The following is a 24,196-nucleotide window of genomic DNA, read 5'->3' as shown; positions in this document are numbered from 1 at the left end:
CTACTAAACAGGCTACTACACCATAGTACTACACCACTCTACTGCACCATGCTACTACACCACGCTACCAAACTAGGCTACTACACCATTCTACTACACCACGCTACTAAAAAAGGCTACTACACCAGGCAACTAAACCAGGATACTACACAATACTACTACAACATGCTACTGCACCAGGCTACTACACCAGGCTGCTACACCACGCAACTACACCACGCTACTACACCACGTTACTACACAACGCTACTACACCCCGATACTACACCATTCTACTACACCACGTTACTAAAAAAGGCTACTACACCAGGCAACTAAACCAGGATAATACACCATACTACTACAACATGCTACTACAACATGCTACTACACAAGGCTACTACACCATGCTACTACACCACGCTACTACACCAGGCTACTACACCAGGCTACTACACCATTCCACTACACCAGGCAACTACACCAGGATACTACACCATGCTACTACACCACGCTACTACACCACGCTACTAAACCAGGCTACTACACCATACTACTACACCACGCTACTACACCAGGCTACTACACCTCGCTAATACACCATGCTCCTACACCACTCAACTACACTATGCTACTTCACCATGCCACTACACCAGGCTACTACACCAGGCTACTACACCATGCTACTAGACCACGCTACTACACCACGCTACTACACCACGCTACTAAACCAGGCTACTACACCATACTATTACACCACGCTACTACACTACGCTACTAAACCAGGCTAATACACCATGCTACTACACCACGCTACTACACCACGCTGGTACACCTGGCTACTACACCAGGCTGCTACACCACGCTACTTCACCATGAGACTACACCACGCTACTAAACACGGCTACAACACAAGGCTGCTACACCAGGCTACTACACCAGACTACTACACTAGACGACTACACCAGACTACTATACCAAGCTACTACAGCACGCTACTACATAACGCTACTACACCACGCTAATACACCACGCTACTACACCAGGCTACTACACCACGCTACTACACCACGCGACTACACCAGGCTACTACACAAGGCTACAACACCACGCTACTAAACCAGGCTACTACACCAGGCTCCTACACCACGCTACTACACCAGGCTACTACACCACGCTAAAACACCATGCTACTACACCACGCAACTACACTACGCTACTACACCTGGCTACACACCACGCCACTACACCAGGCTACTACACCATGCTTCTACATCAGGCTTCTGCACCACGCTACTACACCAAGCTCCTACACCACGCTACTACACCACGCTACTACACCACGCTACTACCGAACGCTACTACACCACGCTACTACACCATGCTACTACACCACGATACGAAACCATACTACTACTCCACGCTACTACACCACGATACTAAACCATACTATTACACCACACTACAACGCCACGCTTCTAAACCATACTACTACACCACGCTACTACACCACGCTACTAAACCATACTACTACACCAGGCTGCTACACAACGCTACTACACCAAGCTACTACACCAGACTACTACACCAGACTACTACACCAGACTTTTACGCCAGACTACTACACCAAGATACTACACCACGCTACTACACCACGCTACTACAGCACGCTACTACACCACGCTACTAAACAAGGCTACTACACTATACTACTACACCACCATACTACACCACGCTACTACACCACGCTACTATACCAGCCTTCTACACCACACTACTACACCAGGCTTCTACACCACTCTACTACACCACTCTACTCCACCACATTACTTCCCCACGCTGCTACACCAGGCTACTACACCAGACTACTACACCAGACTACTACACCAGACTATTACACCAAGCTACAACACCACGCTACTACACCACGTTTTTATACCATGCTACTACACCACGCCACTACATCAGGCTACTACACCACGCTACTACAGCATGATACTACACCACGCTACTAAACCAGGCTACTCCAACATACTACTACACCACGCTACAACACCACGATACTAAACCATACTACTACACCACACTACAACACCACGCTACTAAACCATACTACTACACCACGCTACTACACTACACTACTAAATCATACTACTACACCACGCTACTAAACCAGGCTAGTACACCACTCTACTACACCACTCTACTACACCACGCTACTACACCACGCTACTAAACCTGGCTACTACACCATACTACTGCACCACGCTACTACACAATACTTCAACACCACGCTACTAAACCAAGCTACTACACTATACTACTACAAAATACTACTACATCACTCTACTACACCATACTACTACACAATAGTAATACACCATTCAACTACACAATAGTAATACACAACGCTACTACACCATAATGCTACATCACGCTACTACACCACGCTACTAAATCATATTACTACACCACGCTACTATACCACACTACTAACCCAGGCTACTACACCATAGTACTACACCTCTCTACTGCACGATGCTACTACACCACGCTACTAAGCTAGGCTACTACACCATACTACCACATCACGCTACTAAAAAAGGCTACAACACCAGGCAACTAAACCTGGATACTACACCATACTACTACACCACGTTACTACACAACACTACTACACCCCGATATTACACCACGCTACTACACCAGGCTACTACACCAGACTACTACTTCAGGTTACTACACCACGCTACTACACCACGCTACTAAACCAGGCTACTACACAACGCTAATACACCATGCTACTACACCATGCTACTACACCAGTCTCCTACAATACGCTACTACACCATGCTACTACACCACGCTACTACACCACACTACTACACCTCGCTAATACACCATGCTCCTACACCACTCTACTACACCACGCAACTACACCATGCTACTACACCATGCCACTACACCAGGCTACTACACCAGGCTACTACACCATGCTACTACACCACGCTACTACACCACGCTACTACACCACGGTACTAAACCAGACTACTACACCATGCTACTACACCACGCTACTACACCACGCAACTAAACAACGCTATTATACCAGGCTACTACACCGCGCTACTACACCAGGCTTCTACACCACTCTACTACACCACTCTACTACAGCATGCTACTACACCACGCTGCTACACCTGGCTACTACACCAGGCTGCTACACCACGCTACTTCACCATGCTACTACACCACGCTACTAAACCAGGCTACAACACAAGGCTGCTACACCAGGCTACTACACCAGACTATTACACTAGACTACTTCACCAGACTACTATACCAAGCTACTACACCACGCTACTACGTAACGCAACTACACCACGCTACTACACCACGCTACTACATCAGGCGACTACACCACGCTACTACACCACGCTAGTACACCAGGCTACTACACCAGGCTACAACACCACGCTACTAAACCAGGCTACTACACCAGGCTACTACACCACGCTACTACACCACGCTACTACACCACGCTAATACATCATGCTACTACACCACGCTACTACACTACGCTACTACACCTGGCTACTACACCACGCCACTACACCAGGCTACTACACCAGGCTACTACATCAGGCTACTGCACCATGCTACTACACGAAGCTCGTACACCACACTACTACAATACGCTACTACAATACGCTACTATACCACGCTACTACAGCACGCTACTACACCACGCTACTAAACCAGGCTACTCCACCATACAACTGCACCACGCTACTACACCACACTACTACACCACTCTACTACACCACGCTACTACACCACGATACTAAACCATGTTGACCAGACCACACACTAGAAGTTGAAGGGACGACGACGTTTCGGTCCGTCCAGGACCATTCTCAAGTCGATTGGTTTGATCAACATACTTGATCAATATACTGGTCAACATACTTCAGCCACGTTATTGTGACTCATCGCCTGCATACTAAAGCATACTACTACACCACGCTACTACACCACGATACTAAACCATACTACTACACCACACTACAACACCACGCTACTAAACCATACTACTACACCACGCTACTACACCACGCTACTAAACCATACTACTACACCACGCTACTAAACCAGGCTAGTACACCACTCTACTACACCATACTACTACACCACGCTACTACACAATACTTCAACACCACGCTACTAAACCAAGCTACTACACTATACTACTACACAATACTACTACATCATGCTACTACACTATACTACTACACAATAGTAATACACCATACTACTACACAATAGTAATACACCACGCTACTACACCATACTTCTACATCACGCTACTACACCGCGCAACTAAACCAGGCTACTACACCATACTACTACACCACGCTACTACACCACGCAACTACACTATGCTGCTACACCACGCTACTATACCAGGCTTCTACACCACGCTACTAGACCAGGCTTCTACACCACTCTACTGCACCACATTACTTCCCCACGCTGATACACCAGGGTACTACACCAGACTACTACACCAGACTACTACACCAGACTACTACCCCAGACTACTTCACCAAGCTACAACACCACGCTACTACACCACGCTTCTACACCATGCTACTACACCACGCTACTACAATACGCTACTACACCACGCTACTACACCAGTCTCCTACTATACGCTACTACACCACGCTACTACACAACGGTAATACACCATGCTACTACACCACGCTACTACACCACGCTACTACACCTCGCTAATACACCATGCTCCTACACCACTCTACTACACCACGCAACTACACCATTCTACTACACCATGCCACTACACCAGGCTACTACACCAGGCTACTACACCATGCTACTACACCACGCTACTACACCAAGCTACTACACCACCCTACTACACCAGGCTGCTACACCACGCTAATACACCATGCTTCTGCACTACGCTACTACACTACGCTACTACACCTGGCTACTACACCCCGCCACTACACCAGGGTACTACACCAGGCTACTACATCAGGCTACTGCACCATGCTACTACACCAAGCTCGTACACCACGCTACTACACCACGCTACTACACCACGCTACTACACCACGCTACTACACCACGCTAATACACCACGATACTACACCACGATACTACAGCACGCTACTACACCACGCTACTAAACCAGGCTACTCCACAATACAACTACACCACGCTACTACACCACGCTACTACACCACGATACTGAACCATGTTGACCACACCACACACTAGAAGTTGAAGGGACGACGAAGTTTCGGTCCGTCCAGGACCATTCTCAAGTCGATTGTCTTGATAAACATACTTGATCAACATACTGGTCAACATACTTCAGCCACGTTATTGGACTCATCGCCTGCATACTAAACCATACTACTACACCACGCTACTACACCACGATACTAAACCATACTACTACACCATACTACAACACCACGCTACTAAACCATACTACTACACCACGCTACTACACCATGCTACTAATAAATACTACTACACCACTCTACTACACCATACTACTACACAACGCTACTACACAATACTTCAACACCACGCTACTAAACCAAACTACTACACTATACTACTACACAATACTACTACATCACGCTACTACACCACACTACTACACAATAGTAATACACCATACTACTACACAATAGTAATACACCACGCTACTACACCATACTGCTACATCACGCTACTACACCACGCTACTACACCAGGCTACTACACCAGGCTGCTACACCACGCATCTACACCACGTTACAACACAAAACTACTACAACCCGATACTACACCACGCTACTACACAACGCTACTACACCAGGCTAATACACCACGTTACTACACCACGCTACTACACCACGCTACTACACCAGGCTACTACACCAGGCTACTGCACCAGGCTACTACACCTTGCTACTACACCACGCTACTACACCACGCTACTACACCACGCTACTAAACCAGGCTACTACATCATACTACTACACCACGCTACTACACTACGCTACTATACCACGCTATTATACCACGCTTCTACACCGCGCTACTACACCAGGCTTCTACACCACTCTACTACACCACTCTACTACACCATGCTACTACACCACGCTGCTACACCTGGCTACTACACCAGGCTGCTACACCACGCTACTTCACCATGCTACTACACCACGCTACTAAACCAGGCTACAGCACAAGGCTGCTACACCAGGCTACTACACCAGACTACTACACTAGACTACTACACCAGACTTCTATACCAAGCTACTACACCACGCTACTACACCACGCTACTACACCAGGCTTCTACACCTGGCTACTACACCAGGCTGCTACACCACGCTACTACACCATACTTCAACACCACGCTACTAAACCAAGCTACTACACTATACTACTACACAATAATACTACATCACGCTACTACACCATACTGCTACATCACGCTACTACTCCACGCTACTACACCACGCTACTAAACCATACTACTACACCACGCTACTAAACCATACTACTACACCACGCTACTAAACCAGGCTACTACACCTCTCTACTACACCTCTCTACTGCACCACGCTACTACACCACGCTACTAAACAGGCTACTACACCATAGTACTACACCACTCTACTGCACCATGCTACTACACCACGCTACCAAACTAGGCTACTACACCATTCTACTACACCACGCTACTAAAAAAGGCTACTACACCAGGCAACTAAACCAGGATACTACACAATACTACTACAACATGCTACTGCACCAGGCTACTACACCAGGCTGCTACACCACGCAACTACACCACGCTACTACACCACGTTACTACACAACGCTACTACACCCCGATACTACACCATTCTACTACACCACGTTACTAAAAAAGGCTACTACACCAGGCAACTAAACCAGGATAATACACCATACTACTACAACATGCTACTACAACATGCTACTACACAAGGCTACTACACCATGCTACTACACCACGCTACTACACCAGGCTACTACACCAGGCTACTACACCATTCCACTACACCAGGCAACTACACCAGGATACTACACCATGCTACTACACCACGCTACTACACCACGCTACTAAACCAGGCTACTACACCATACTACTACACCACGCTACTACACCAGGCTACTACACCTCGCTAATACACCATGCTCCTACACCACTCAACTACACTATGCTACTTCACCATGCCACTACACCAGGCTACTACACCAGGCTACTACACCATGCTACTAGACCACGCTACTACACCACGCTACTACACCACGCTACTAAACCAGGCTACTACACCATACTATTACACCACGCTACTACACTACGCTACTAAACCAGGCTAATACACCATGCTACTACACCACGCTACTACACCACGCTGGTACACCTGGCTACTACACCAGGCTGCTACACCACGCTACTTCACCATGAGACTACACCACGCTACTAAACACGGCTACAACACAAGGCTGCTACACCAGGCTACTACACCAGACTACTACACTAGACGACTACACCAGACTACTATACCAAGCTACTACAGCACGCTACTACATAACGCTACTACACCACGCTAATACACCACGCTACTACACCAGGCTACTACACCACGCTACTACACCACGCGACTACACCAGGCTACTACACAAGGCTACAACACCACGCTACTAAACCAGGCTACTACACCAGGCTCCTACACCACGCTACTACACCAGGCTACTACACCACGCAAATACACCATGCTACTACACCACGCAACTACACTACGCTACTACACCTGGCTACACACCACGCCACTACACCAGGCTACTACACCATGCTTCTACATCAGGCTTCTGCACCACGCTACTACACCAAGCTCCTACACCACGCTACTACACCACGCTACTACACCACGCTACTACCGAACGCTACTACACCACGCTACTACACCATGCTACTACACCACGATACGAAACCATACTACTACTCCACGCTACTACACCACGATACTAAACCATACTATTACACCACACTACAACGCCACGCTACTAAACCATACTACTACACCACGCTACTACACCACGCTACTAAACCATACTACTACACCAGGCTGCTACACAACGCTACTACACCAAGCTACTACACCAGACTACTACACCAGACTACTACACCAGACTTTTACGCCAGACTACTACACCAAGATACTACACCACGCTACTACACCACGCTACTACAGCACGCTACTACACCACGCTACTAAACAAGGCTACTACACTATACTACTACACCACCATACTACACCACGCTACTACACCACGCTACTATACCAGCCTTCTACACCACACTACTACACCAGGCTTCTACACCACTCTACTACACCACTCTACTCCACCACATTACTTCCCCACGCTGCTACACCAGGCTACTACACCAGACTACTACACCAGACTACTACACCAGACTATTACACCAAGCTACAACACCACGCTACTACACCACGTTTTTATACCATGCTACTACACCACGCCACTACATCAGGCTACTACACCACGCTACTACAGCATGATACTACACCACGCTACTAAACCAGGCTACTCCAACATACTACTACACCACGCTACAACACCACGATACTAAACCATACTACTACACCACACTACAACACCACGCTACTAAACCATACTACTACACCACGCTACTACACTACACTACTAAATCATACTACTACACCACGCTACTAAACCAGGCTAGTACACCACTCTACTACACCACTCTACTACACCACGCTACTACACCACGCTACTAAACCTGGCTACTACACCATACTACTGCACCACGCTACTACACCATACTTCAACACCACGCTACTAAACCAAGCTACTACACTTTACTACTACAAAATACTACTACATCACTCTACTACACCATACTACTACACAATAGTAATACACCATTCAACTACACAATAGTAATACACAACGCTACTACACCATAATGCTACATCACGCTACTACACCACGCTACTAAATCATATTACTACACCACGCTACTATACCACACTACTAACCCAGGCTACTACACCATAGTACTACACCTCTCTACTGCACGATGCTACTACACCACGCTACTAAGCTAGGCTACTACACCATACTACCACATCACGCTACTAAAAAAGGCTACAACACCAGGCAACTAAACCTGGATACTACACCATACTACTACACCACGTTACTACACAACACTACTACACCCCGATATTACACCACGCTACTACACCAGGCTACTACACCAGACTACTACTTCAGGTTACTACACCACGCTACTACACCACGCTACTAAACCAGGCTACTACACAACGCTAATACACCATGCTACTACACCACGCTACTATACCAGGCTTCTACACCACGCTACTACACCATGCTACTAAACCAGGCTTCTACACTACTCTACTACACCACGCCACTACACCACGCTACTAAACCAGGCTACTACACCAGGTTGCTACACAACGCTACTACACCAAGCTACTACACCAGACTACTTCACCAGACTACTACACCAGACTACTATGCCAGACTACTACATCAAGCTACTACACCACGCTACTACACTATGCTACTACATCACGCTACTACACCACGCTACTAAACCAGGCTACTACACCATACTACTACACCACGCTACTACTCTATGCTGCTACACCACGCTACTATACCAGGCTTCTACATCACGCTACTAGACCAGGCTTCTACACCACTCTACTACACCACATTACTTCCCCACGCTGCTACACCAGGCTACTACACCAGACTACTACACCAGACTACTGCACCAGACTACTACACCAAGCTACAACACCACGCTACTACACCACGCTTCTACACCATGCTACTACACCACGCTACTACACCACGCTACTACACCAGTCTCCTACAATACGCTACTACTCCACGCTACTACACCATGCTACTACACCAGTCTCCTACAATACGCTACTACACCATGCTACTACACCACGCTACTACACCACACTACTACACCTCGCTAATACACCATGCTCCTACACCACTCTACTACACCACGCAACTACACCATGCTACTACACCATGCCACTACACCAGGCTACTACACCAGGCTACTACACCATGCTACTACACCACGCTACTACACCACGCTACTACACCACGGTACTAAACCAGACTACTACACCATGCTACTACACCACGCTACTACACCACGCAACTAAACAACGCTATTATACCAGGCTACTACACCGCGCTACTACACCAGGCTTCTACACCACTCTACTACACCACTCTACTACAGCATGCTACTACACCACGCTGCTACACCTGGCTACTACACCAGGCTGCTACACCACGCTACTTCACCATGCTACTACACCACGCTACTAAACCAGGCTACAACACAAGGCTGCTACACCAGGCTACTACACCAGACTATTACACTAGACTACTTCACCAGACTACTATACCAAGCTACTACACCACGCTACTACGTAACGCAACTACACCACGCTACTACACCACGCTACTACATCAGGCGACTACACCACGCTACTACACCACGCTAGTACACCAGGCTACTACACCAGGCTACAACACCACGCTACTAAACCAGGCTACTACACCAGGCTACTACACCACGCTACTACACCACGCTACTACACCACGCTAATACATCATGCTACTACACCACGCTACTACACTACGCTACTACACCTGGCTACTACACCACGCCACTACACCAGGCTACTACACCAGGCTACTACATCAGGCTACTGCACCATGCTACTACACGAAGCTCGTACACCACACTACTACAATACGCTACTACAATACGCTACTATACCACGCTACTACAGCACGCTACTACACCACGCTACTAAACCAGGCTACTCCACCATACAACTGCACCACGCTACTACACCACACTACTACACCACTCTACTACACCACGCTACTACACCACGATACTAAACCATGTTGACCAGACCACACACTAGAAGTTGAAGGGACGACGACGTTTCGGTCCGTCCAGGACCATTCTCAAGTCGATTGGTTTGATCAACATACTTGATCAATATACTGGTCAACATACTTCAGCCACGTTATTGTGACTCATCGCCTGCATACTAAAGCATACTACTACACCACGCTACTACACCACGATACTAAACCATACTACTACACCACACTACAACACCACGCTACTAAACCATACTACTACACCACGCTACTACACCACGCTACTAAACCATACTACTACACCACGCTACTAAACCAGGCTAGTACACCACTCTACTACACCATACTACTACACCACGCTACTACACAATACTTCAACACCACTCTACTAAACCAAGCTACTACACTATACTACTACACAATACTACTACATCATGCTACTACACTATACTACTACACAATAGTAATACACCATACTACTACACAATAGTAATACACCACGCTACTACACCATACTTCTACATCACGCTACTACACCGCGCAACTAAACCAGGCTACTACACCATACTACTACACCACGCTACTACACCACGCAACTACACTATGCTGCTACACCACGCTACTATACCAGGCTTCTACACCACGCTACTAGCCCAGGCTTCTACACCACTCTACTGCACCACATTACTTCCCCACGCTGATACACCAGGGTACTACACCAGACTACTACATCAGACTACTACACCAGACTACTACCCCAGACTACTTCACCAAGCTACAACACCACGCTACTACACCACGCTTCTACACCATGCTACTACACCACGCTACTACAATACGCTACTACACCACGCTACTACACCAGTCTCCTACTATACGCTACTACACCACGCTACTACACAACGGTAATACACCATGCTACTACACCACGCTACTACACCACGCTACTACACCTCGCTAATACACCATGCTCCTACACCACTCTACTACACCACGCAACTACACCATTCTACTACACCATGCCACTACACCAGGCTACTACACCAGGCTACTACACCATGCTACTACACCACGCTACTACACCAGGCTACTACACCACCCTACTACACCAGGCTGCTACACCACGCTAATACACCATGCTTCTGCACTACGCTACTACACTACGCTACTACACCTGGCTACTACACCCCGCCACTACACCAGGGTACTACACCAGGCTACTACATCAGGCTACTGCACCATGCTACTACACCAAGCTCGTACACCACGCTACTACACCACGCTACTACACCACGCTACTACACCACGCTACTACACCACGCTAATACACCACGATACTACACCACGATACTACAGCACGCTACTACACCACGCTACTAAACCAGGCTACTCCACAATACAACTACACCACGCTACTACACCACGCTACTACACCACGATACTGAACCATGTTGACCACACCACACACTAGAAGTTGAAGGGACGACGAAGTTTCGGTCCGTCCAGGACCATTCTCAAGTCGATTGTCTTGATAAACATACTTGATCAACATACTGGTCAACATACTTCAGCCACGTTATTGGACTCATCGCCTGCATACTAAACCATACTACTACACCACGCTACTACACCACGATACTAAACCATACTACTACACCATACTACAACACCACGCTACTAAACCATACTACTACACCACGCTACTACACCATGCTACTAATAAATACTACTACACCACTCTACTACACCATACTACTACACCACGCTACTACACAATACTTCAACACCACGCTACTAAACCAAACTACTACACTATACTACTACACAATACTACTACATCACGCTACTACACCACACTACTACACAATAGTAATACACCATACTACTACACAACAGTAATACACCACGCTACTACACCATACTGCTACATCACGCTACTACACCACGCTACTACACCAGGCTACTACACCAGGCTGCTACACCACGCATCTACACCACGTTACAACACAAAACTACTACAACCCGATACTACACCACGCTACTACACCACGCTACTACACCAGGCTAATACACCACGTTACTACACCACGCTACTACACCACGCTACTACACCAGGCTACTACACCAGGCTACTGCACCAGGCTACTACACCTTGCTATTACACCACGCTACTACACCACGCTACTACACCACGCTACTAAACCAGGCTACTACATCATACTACTACACCACGCTACTACACTACGCTACTATACCACGCTATTATACCACGCTTCTACACCGCGCTACTACACCAGGATTCTACACCACTCTACTACAGCATGCTACTTTACCACGCTGCTACACCTGGCTACTACACCAGGCTGCTACACCACGCTACTTCACCATGCTACTACACCACGCTACTAAACCAGGCTACAACATAAGGATGCTACACCAGACTACTATACCAAGCTACTACACCACGCTACTACACCACGCTACTACACCACTTCAGTACACCAGGCTACTACACCAGGATACAACACTACGCTACTAAACCAGGCTAATACACCAGGCTACTACACCACGCTACTACACCAGGCTACTACACCACGCTAATACACCATGCTACTACACCATGCAACTACACTACGCTACTACACCTGGCTACTACACAACGCCACTACACCAGGCTATAACACCAGGCTAGTACATCAGGCTACTGCACCATGCTACTACACCACGCCACTACACCACGCTACTACACCTCGCTACTACACCACGCTTCTACAGCACGCTACTACACCACGTTACTAAACCAGGCTACTCCACCATACTACTACACCACGCTACTACACCATGCTACTACACCACGATACTAAACCATACTACTACACCACGCTACTACACCACGATACTAAACCATACTACTACACCACACTACAACACCACGCTACTAAACCATACTACTACACCACGCTACTACACCACGCTACTAAACCATACTACTACACCACGCTACTAAACCAGGCTATTACACCACTCTACTACACCACTCTACTACACCACGCTACTACACCACGCTACTAAACCAGGCTACTACACCATACTACTACACCACGCTACTACACCATATTACTACACAATAGTAATACACCATACTACTACACCATACTGCTACATCACGCTACTACACCACGCTACTAAACCATACTACTACACCATGCTACTAAACCAGGCTACTACACCTCACCACTACACCACACTACTACACCACGCTACTACACCACGCTACTAAATTAGGCTACTACACCATAGTACTACACCACTCTACTGCACCATGCTACTATACCACGCTACTAAACTAGGCTACTACACCATACTACTACACCGCGCTACTAAACCAGGCTACTACACCAGGCAACTACACCAGGATACTACACCATGCTACTACAACATGCTACTACACCAGGCTACTACACCAGGCTGCTACACCACGCTACTACACCACGCTACTACACCACATTACTACACAACGCTACTACACCCCGATACTACACGACGCTACTACACCATGATACTACACCAGGCTACTACACCACGCTACTACACCAGGCTACTACACCAGGCTACTACTCCAGGCTACTACACCACGCTACAACACCCCGCTACTACACCAGGCTTCTACACCACTCTAATAAAACACTCTACTACATCACGCATTTACACCACGCTACTCCACCACGCTACTACACCACGCTACTACACTACGCTACTACACCACGCTACTATACCAGGCTTCTACACCACGCTACTACTCCAGGATTCTACACCACTCTACTACACCACTCTACTACACCACACTACTACCCCACGCTGCTACACTAGGCTACTACACCAGGCTGCTACACATCGCTACTACACCAGACTACTACACCAGACTACTACACCAGACTACTATACCAAGCTACTACACTAGACTACTACACCAGACTACTACACCAGACTACTATACCAAGCTACTACACCATGCTACTACACCACGCTACTAAACCAGGCTACAACACCAGGCTGCTATACAACGCTACTACACCAGGCAACTACACCAGACTACTACACCAGACTACGACACCAGACTACTACACCAGACTACTACACCAGACTACTATGCCAGACTACTACATCAAGCTACTACACCACGCTACTACACTATGCTACTACATCACACTACTACACCACGCTACTAAACCAGGCTACTACACCATACTACTACACCACGCTACTACACTATGCTGCTACACCACGCTACTATACCAGGCTTCTACATCACGCTACTAGACCAGGCTTCTACACCACTCTACTACACCACATTACTTCCCCACGCTGCTACACCAGGCTACTACACCAGACTACTACACCAGACTACTGCACCAGACTACTACACCAAGCTACAACACCACGCTACTACACCACGCTTCTACACCATGCTACTACACCACGCAACTACACTACGCTACTACACCTGGCTACACACCACGCCACTACACCAGGCTACTACACCATGCTTCTACATCAGGCTTCTGCACCACGCTACTACACCAAGCTCCTACACCACGCTACTACACAACGCTACTACACCACGCTACTACACCACGCTACTACACCATGCTACTACACCACGATACTAAACCATACTACTACTCCACGCTACTACACCACGATACTAAACCATACTATTACACCACACAACAACGCCACGCTACTAAACCATACTACTACACCACGCTACTACACCACGCTACTAAATCATACTACTACACCAGGCTGCTACACAACGCTACTACACCAAGCTACTACACCAGACTACTACACCAGACTACTACACCAGACTTTTACGCCAGACTACTACACCAAGATACTACACCACGCTACTACACCACGCTACTATTGCACGCTACTACACCACGCTACTAAACCAGGCTACTACACTATACTACTACACCACGCTACTACACCACGCTACTACACCACGCTACTATACCAGCCTTCTACACCACGCTACTACACCAGGCTTCTACACCACTCTACTACACCACTCTACTCCACCACATTACTTCCCCACGCTGCTACACCAGGCTACTACACCAGACTACTACACCAGACTACTACACCAGACTGTTACACCAAGCTACAACACCACGCTACTACACCACGCTTTTATACCATGCTACTACACCACGCCACTACATCAGGCTACTACATCACGCTACTACAGCATGATACTACACCACGCTACTAAACCAGGCTACTCCAACATACTACTACACCACGCTACAACACCACGATACTAAACCATACTACTACACCACACTACAACACCACGCTACTAAACCATACTACTACACCACGCTACTACACCACGCTACTAAACCATACTACTACACCACACTACTAAACCAGGCTAGTACACCACTCTACTACACCACTCTACTACACCATGCTACTACACCACGCTGCTACACCTGGCTACTATACTAGGCTGCAAGACCACGCTACTTCACCATGCTACTACACCACGCTACTAAACCAGGCTACTACACCATACTACTACACCACGCTACTACACTACGCTACTAAACCAGGCTAATACACCATGATACTACACCACGCTACTACACCACGCTGCTACACCTGGCTACTACACCAGGCTGCTACACCACGCTACTTCACCATGAGACTACACCACGCTACTAAACACGGCTACAACACAAGGCTGCTACACCAGGCTACTACACCAGACTACTACACTAGACGACTACACCAGACTACTATACCCAGCTACTACAACACGCTACTACATAACGCTACTACACCACGCTACTACACCACGCTACTACACCAGACTACTACACCACGCTACTACACCACGCTACTACACCAGGCTACTACACCAGGCAACAACACCACACTACTAAACCAGGCTATTACACCAGGTTCCTACACCACGCTACTACACCAGGCTACTACACCACGCTAAAACACCATGCTACTACACCACGCAACTACACTACGCTACTACACCTGGCTACACACCACGCCACTACACCAGGCTACTACACCATGCTTCTACATCAGGCTTCTGCACCACGCTACTACACCAAGCTCCTACACCACGCTACTACACAACGCTACTACACCACGCTACTACACCACGCTACTACACCATGCTACTACACCACGATACTAAACCATACTACTACTCCACGCTACTACACCACGATACTAAACCATACTATTACACCACACAACAACGCCACGCTACTAAACCATACTACTACACCACGCTACTACACCACGCTACTAAATCATACTACTACACCAGGCTGCTACACAACGCTACTACACCAAGCTACTACACCAGACTACTACACCAGACTACTACACCAGACTTTTACGCCAGACTACTACACCAAGATACTACACCACGCTACTACACCACGCTACTATTGCACGCTACTACACCACGCTACTAAACCAGGCTACTACACTATACTACTACACCACGCTACTACACCACGCTACTACACCACGCTACTATACCAGCCTTCTACACCACGCTACTACACCAGGCTTCTACACCACTCTACTACACCACTCTACTCCACCACATTACTTCCCCACGCTGCTACACCAGGCTACTACACCAGACTACTACACCAGACTACTACACCAGACTGTTACACCAAGCTACAACACCACGCTACTACACCACGCTTTTATACCATGCTACTACACCACGCCACTACATCAGGCTACTACATCACGCTACTACAGCATGATACTACACCACGCTACTAAACCAGGCTACTCCAACATACTACTACACCACGCTACAACACCACGATACTAAACCATACTACTACACCACACTACAACACCACGCTACTAAACCATACTACTACACCACGCTACTACACCACGCTACTAAACCATACTACTACACCACACTACTAAACCAGGCTAGTACACCACTCTACTACACCACTCTACTACACCACGCTACTACACCACGCTACTAAACCTGGCTACTACACCATACTACTGCACCACGCTACTACACCATACTTCAACACCACGCTACTAAACCAAGCTACTACACTATACTACTACAAAATACTACTACATCACTCTACTACACCATACTACTACACAATCGTAATACACCATTCAACTACACAATAGTAATACACAACGCTACTACACCATAATGCTACATCACGCTACTACACCACGCTACTAAATCATACTACTACACCACGCTACTGCACCACGCTAATCCAGGCTAGTACACCATAGTACTACACCACTCTACTGCACGATGCTACTACACCAAGCTACTAAGCTAGGCTACTACACCATACTACCACACCACGCTACTAAAAAAGGCTACAACACCAGGCAACTAAACCTGGATACTACACCATACTACTACAACACGCTACTAGACCAGGCTACTACACCAGGCTGCTACACCACGCTACTACACCACGCTACTACACCACGTTACTACACAACGCTACTACACCCCGATATTACACCACGCTACTACACCAGGCTACTACACCAGACTACTACTCCAGGTTACTACACCACGCTACTACACCACGCTACTAAACCAGGCTACTACACAACGCTAATACACCATGCTACTACACCACGCTACTATACCAGGCTTCTACACGACGCTACTACACCATGCTACTAAACCAGGCTTCTTCACCACTCTACTACACCACTCTACTACACCACGCTACTACACCACGCTACTACACCAGGCTACTACACCAGGCTGCTACACCAAGCTACTACACCACTCCACTACACCACGCTACTAAACCAGGCTACTACACCAGGTTGCTACACAACGCTACTACACCAAGCTACTTCACCAGACTACTACACCAGACTACTACACCAGACTACTATGCCAGACTACTACATCAAGCTACTACACCACGCTACTACACTATGCTACTACATCACACTACTACACCACGCTACTAAACCAGGCTACTACACCATACTACTACACCACGCTACTACACTATGCTGCTACACCACGCTACTATACCAGGCTTCTACATCACGCTACTAGACCAGGCTTCTACACCACTCTACTACACCACATTACTTCCCCACGCTGCTACACCAGGCTACTACACCAGACTACTACACCAGACTACTGCACCAGACTACTACACCAAGCTACAACACCACGCTACTACACCACGCTTCTACACCATGCTACTACACCACGCAACTACACTACGCTACTACACCTGGCTACACACCACGCCACTACACCAGGCTACTACACCATGCTTCTACATCAGGCTTCTGCACCACGCTACTACACCAAGCTCCTACACCACGCTACTACACAACGCTACTACACCACGCTACTACACCACGCTACTACACCATGCTACTACACCACGATACTAAACCATACTACTACTCCACGCTACTACACCACGATACTAAACCATACTATTACACCACACAACAACGCCACGCTACTAAACCATACTACTACACCACGCTACTACACCACGCTACTAAATCATACTACTACACCAGGCTGCTACACAACGCTACTACACCAAGCTACTACACCAGACTACTACACCAGACTACTACACCAGACTTTTACGCCAGACTACTACACCAAGATACTACACCACGCTACTACACCACGCTACTATTGCACGCTACTACACCACGCTACTAAACCAGGCTACTACACTATACTACTACACCACGCTACTACACCACGCTACTACACCACGCTACTATACCAGCCTTCTACACCACGCTACTACACCAGGCTTCTACACCACTCTACTACACCACTCTACTCCACCACATTACTTCCCCACGCTGCTACACCAGGCTACTACACCAGACTACTACACCAGACTACTACACCAGACTGTTACACCAAGCTACAACACCACGCTACTACACCACGCTTTTATACCATGCTACTACACCACGCCACTACATCAGGCTACTACATCACGCTACTACAGCATGATACTACACCACGCTACTAAACCAGGCTACTCCAACATACTACTACACCACGCTACAACACCACGATACTAAACCATACTACTACACCACACTACAACACCACGCTACTAAACCATACTACTACACCACGCTACTACACCACGCTACTAAACCATACTACTACACCACACTACTAAACCAGGCTAGTACACCACTCTACTACACCACTCTACTACACCACGCTACTACACCACGCTACTAAACCTGGCTACTACACCATACTACTGCACCACGCTACTACACCATACTTCAACACCACGCTACTAAACCAAGCTACTACACTATACTACTACAAAATACTACTACATCACTCTACTACACCATACTACTACACAATCGTAATACACCATTCAACTACACAATAGTAATACACAACGCTACTACACCATAATGCTACATCACGCTACTACACCACGCTACTAAATCATACTACTACACCACGCTACTGCACCACGCTAATCCAGGCTAGTACACCATAGTACTACACCACTCTACTGCACGATGCTACTACACCAAGCTACTAAGCTAGGCTACTACACCATACTACCACACCACGCTACTAAAAAAGGCTACAACACCAGGCAACTAAACCTGGATACTACACCATACTACTACAACACGCTACTAGACCAGGCTACTACACCAGGCTGCTACACCACGCTACTACACCACGCTACTACACCACGTTACTACACAACGCTACTACACCCCGATATTACACCACGCTACTACACCAGGCTACTACACCAGACTACTACTCCAGGTTACTACACCACGCTACTACACCACGCTACTAAACCAGGCTACTACACAACGCTAATACACCATGCTACTACACCACGCTACTATACCAGGCTTCTACACGACGCTACTACACCATGCTACTAAACCAGGCTTCTTCACCACTCTACTACACCACTCTACTACACCACGCTACTACACCACGCTACTACACCAGGCTACTACACCAGGCTGCTACACCAAGCTACTACACCACGCCACTACACCACGCTACTAAACCAGGCTACTACACCAGGTTGCTACACAACGCTACTACACCAAGCTACTTCACCAGACTACTACACCAGACTACTACACCAGACTACTATGCCAGACTACTACATCAAGCTACTACACCACGCTACTACACTATGCTACTACATCACACTACTACACCACGCTACTAAACCAGGCTACTACACCATACTACTACACCACGCTACTACACTATGCTGCTACACCACGCTACTATACCAGGCTTCTACATCACGCTACTAGACCAGGCTTCTACACCACTCTACTACACCACATTACTTCCCCACGCTGCTACACCAGGCTACTACACCAGACTACTACACCAGACTACTGCACCAGACTACTACACCAAGCTACAACACCACGCTACTACACCACGCTTCTACACCATGCTACTACACCACGCTACTACACCACGCTACTACACCAGTCTCCTACAATACGCTATTACTCCACGCTACTACACCATGCTACTACACCAGTCTCCTACAATACGCTACTACACCATGCTACTACACCACGCTACTACACCACGCTACTACACCTCGCTAATACACCATGCTCCTACACCACTCTACTACACCACGCAACTACACCATGCTACTACACCATGCCACTACACCAGGCTACTACACCAGGCTACTACACCATGCTACTACACCACGCTACTACACCACGCTACTACACCACGCTACTAAACCAGACTACTACACCATGCTACTACACCACGCTACTACACCACGCAACTAAACAACGCTATTATACCAGGCTACTACACCGGGCTACTACACCAGGCTTCTACACCACTCTACTACACCACTCTACTACAGCATGCTACTACACCACGCTGCTACACCTGGCTACTACACCAGGCTGCTACAGCACGCTACTTCACCATGCTACTACACCACGCTACTAAACCAGGCTACAACACAAGGCTGCTACACCAGGCTACTACACCAGACTACCCTGGAAATACAAACCGAAACACACTCTATTTTCCGCTTATTACAACTTGTAATAAAGTTGTTACATCTTGGCTTAACGTGTTTATGACGTATTAGAACGTTGTTACAACTTGCTATATTGGTTGTTATAACTGGTTAGGAGGTGTTAAAACTTGTTCGAACGTTGTACCAACGTCGTAGTTTCGGTGTGTGTTTGGCGGGTATTACACTAGACTACTACACCAGACTACTATACCAAGCTACTACACCACGCTACTACATAACGCAACTACACCACGCTACAACACCACGCTACTACATCAGGCTACTACACCACGCTACTACACCACGCTAGTACACCAGGCTACTACACCAGGCTACAACACCACGCTACTAAACCAGGCTACTACACCAGGCTACTACACCACGCTACTACACCAGGCTGCTACACCACGCTAATACACCATGCTACTGCACTACGCTACTACACTACGCTACTACACCTGGCTACTACACCCCGCCACTACACCAGGGTACTACACCAGGCTACTACATCAGGCTACTGCACCATGCTACTACACCAAGCTCGTACACCACGCTACTATACCACGCTACTACACCACGCTACTACACCACGCTACTACACCACGCTAATACACCACGATACTACACCTCGATACTACAGCACGCTACTACACCACGCTACTAAACCAGGCTACTCCACAATACAACTACACCACGCTACTACACCACGCTACTACACCACGATACTAAACCATGTTGACCACACCACACACTAGAAGTTGAAGGGACGACGAAGTTTCGGTCCGTCCAGGACCATTCTCAAGTCGATTGTCTTGATAAACATACTTGATCAACATACTTCAGCCACGTTATTGTGACTCATCGCCTGCATACTAAACCATACTACTACACCACGCTACTACACCACGATACTAAACCATACTACTACACCATACTACAACACCACGCTACTAAACCATACTACTACACCACGCTACTACACCACGCTACTAAACCATACTACTACACCACTCTACTACACCATACTACTACACCACGCTACTACACAATACTTCAACACCACGCTGCTAAACCAAACTACTACACTATACTACTACACAATACTACTACATCACGCTACTACACCACACTACTACACAATAGTAATACACCATACTACTACACAATAGTAATACACCACGCTACTACACCATACTGCTACATCACGCTACTACACCACGCTACTACACCAGGCTACTACACCAGGCTGCTACACCACGCTACTACACCACGCATCTACACCACGTTACAACACAAAACTACTACAACCCGATACTACACCACGCTACTACACCACGCTACTACACCAGGCTAATACACCACGCTACTACACCACGCTACTACACCACGCTACTACACCAGGCTACTACACCAGGCTACTGCACCAGGCTACTACACCTTGCTACTACACCACGCTACTACACCACGCTACTACACCACGCTACTAAACCAGGCTACTACATCATACTACTACACCACGCTACTACACCACGCTACTATACCACGCTATTATACCACGCTTCTACACCGCGCTACTACACCAGGATTCTACACCACTCTACTACAGCATGCTACTTTACCACGCTGCTACACCTGGCTACTACACCAGGCTGCTACACCACGCAACTTCACCATGCTACTACACTACGCTACTAAACCAGGCTACAACATAAGGATGCTACACCAGACTACTATACCAAGCTACTACACCACGCTACTACATAACGCTACTACACCACGCTACTACACCACGCTACTACACCACGCTACTACACCACTTTAGTACACCAGGCTACTACACCAGGATACAACACTACGCTACTAAACCAGGCTAATACACCAGGCTACTACACCACGCTACTACACCAGGCTACTACACCACGCTAATACACCATGCTACTACACCACGCAACTAAACTACGCTACTACACCTGGCTACTACACAACGCCACTACACCAGGCTATAA

This window comes from Procambarus clarkii, chromosome 34 (genome assembly GCF_040958095.1).
Source record: "Procambarus clarkii isolate CNS0578487 chromosome 34, FALCON_Pclarkii_2.0, whole genome shotgun sequence".
NCBI classification, from domain to species: domain Eukaryota; kingdom Metazoa; phylum Arthropoda; class Malacostraca; order Decapoda; family Cambaridae; genus Procambarus; species Procambarus clarkii.
Note: the sequence above shows the minus strand (reverse complement) of the source record.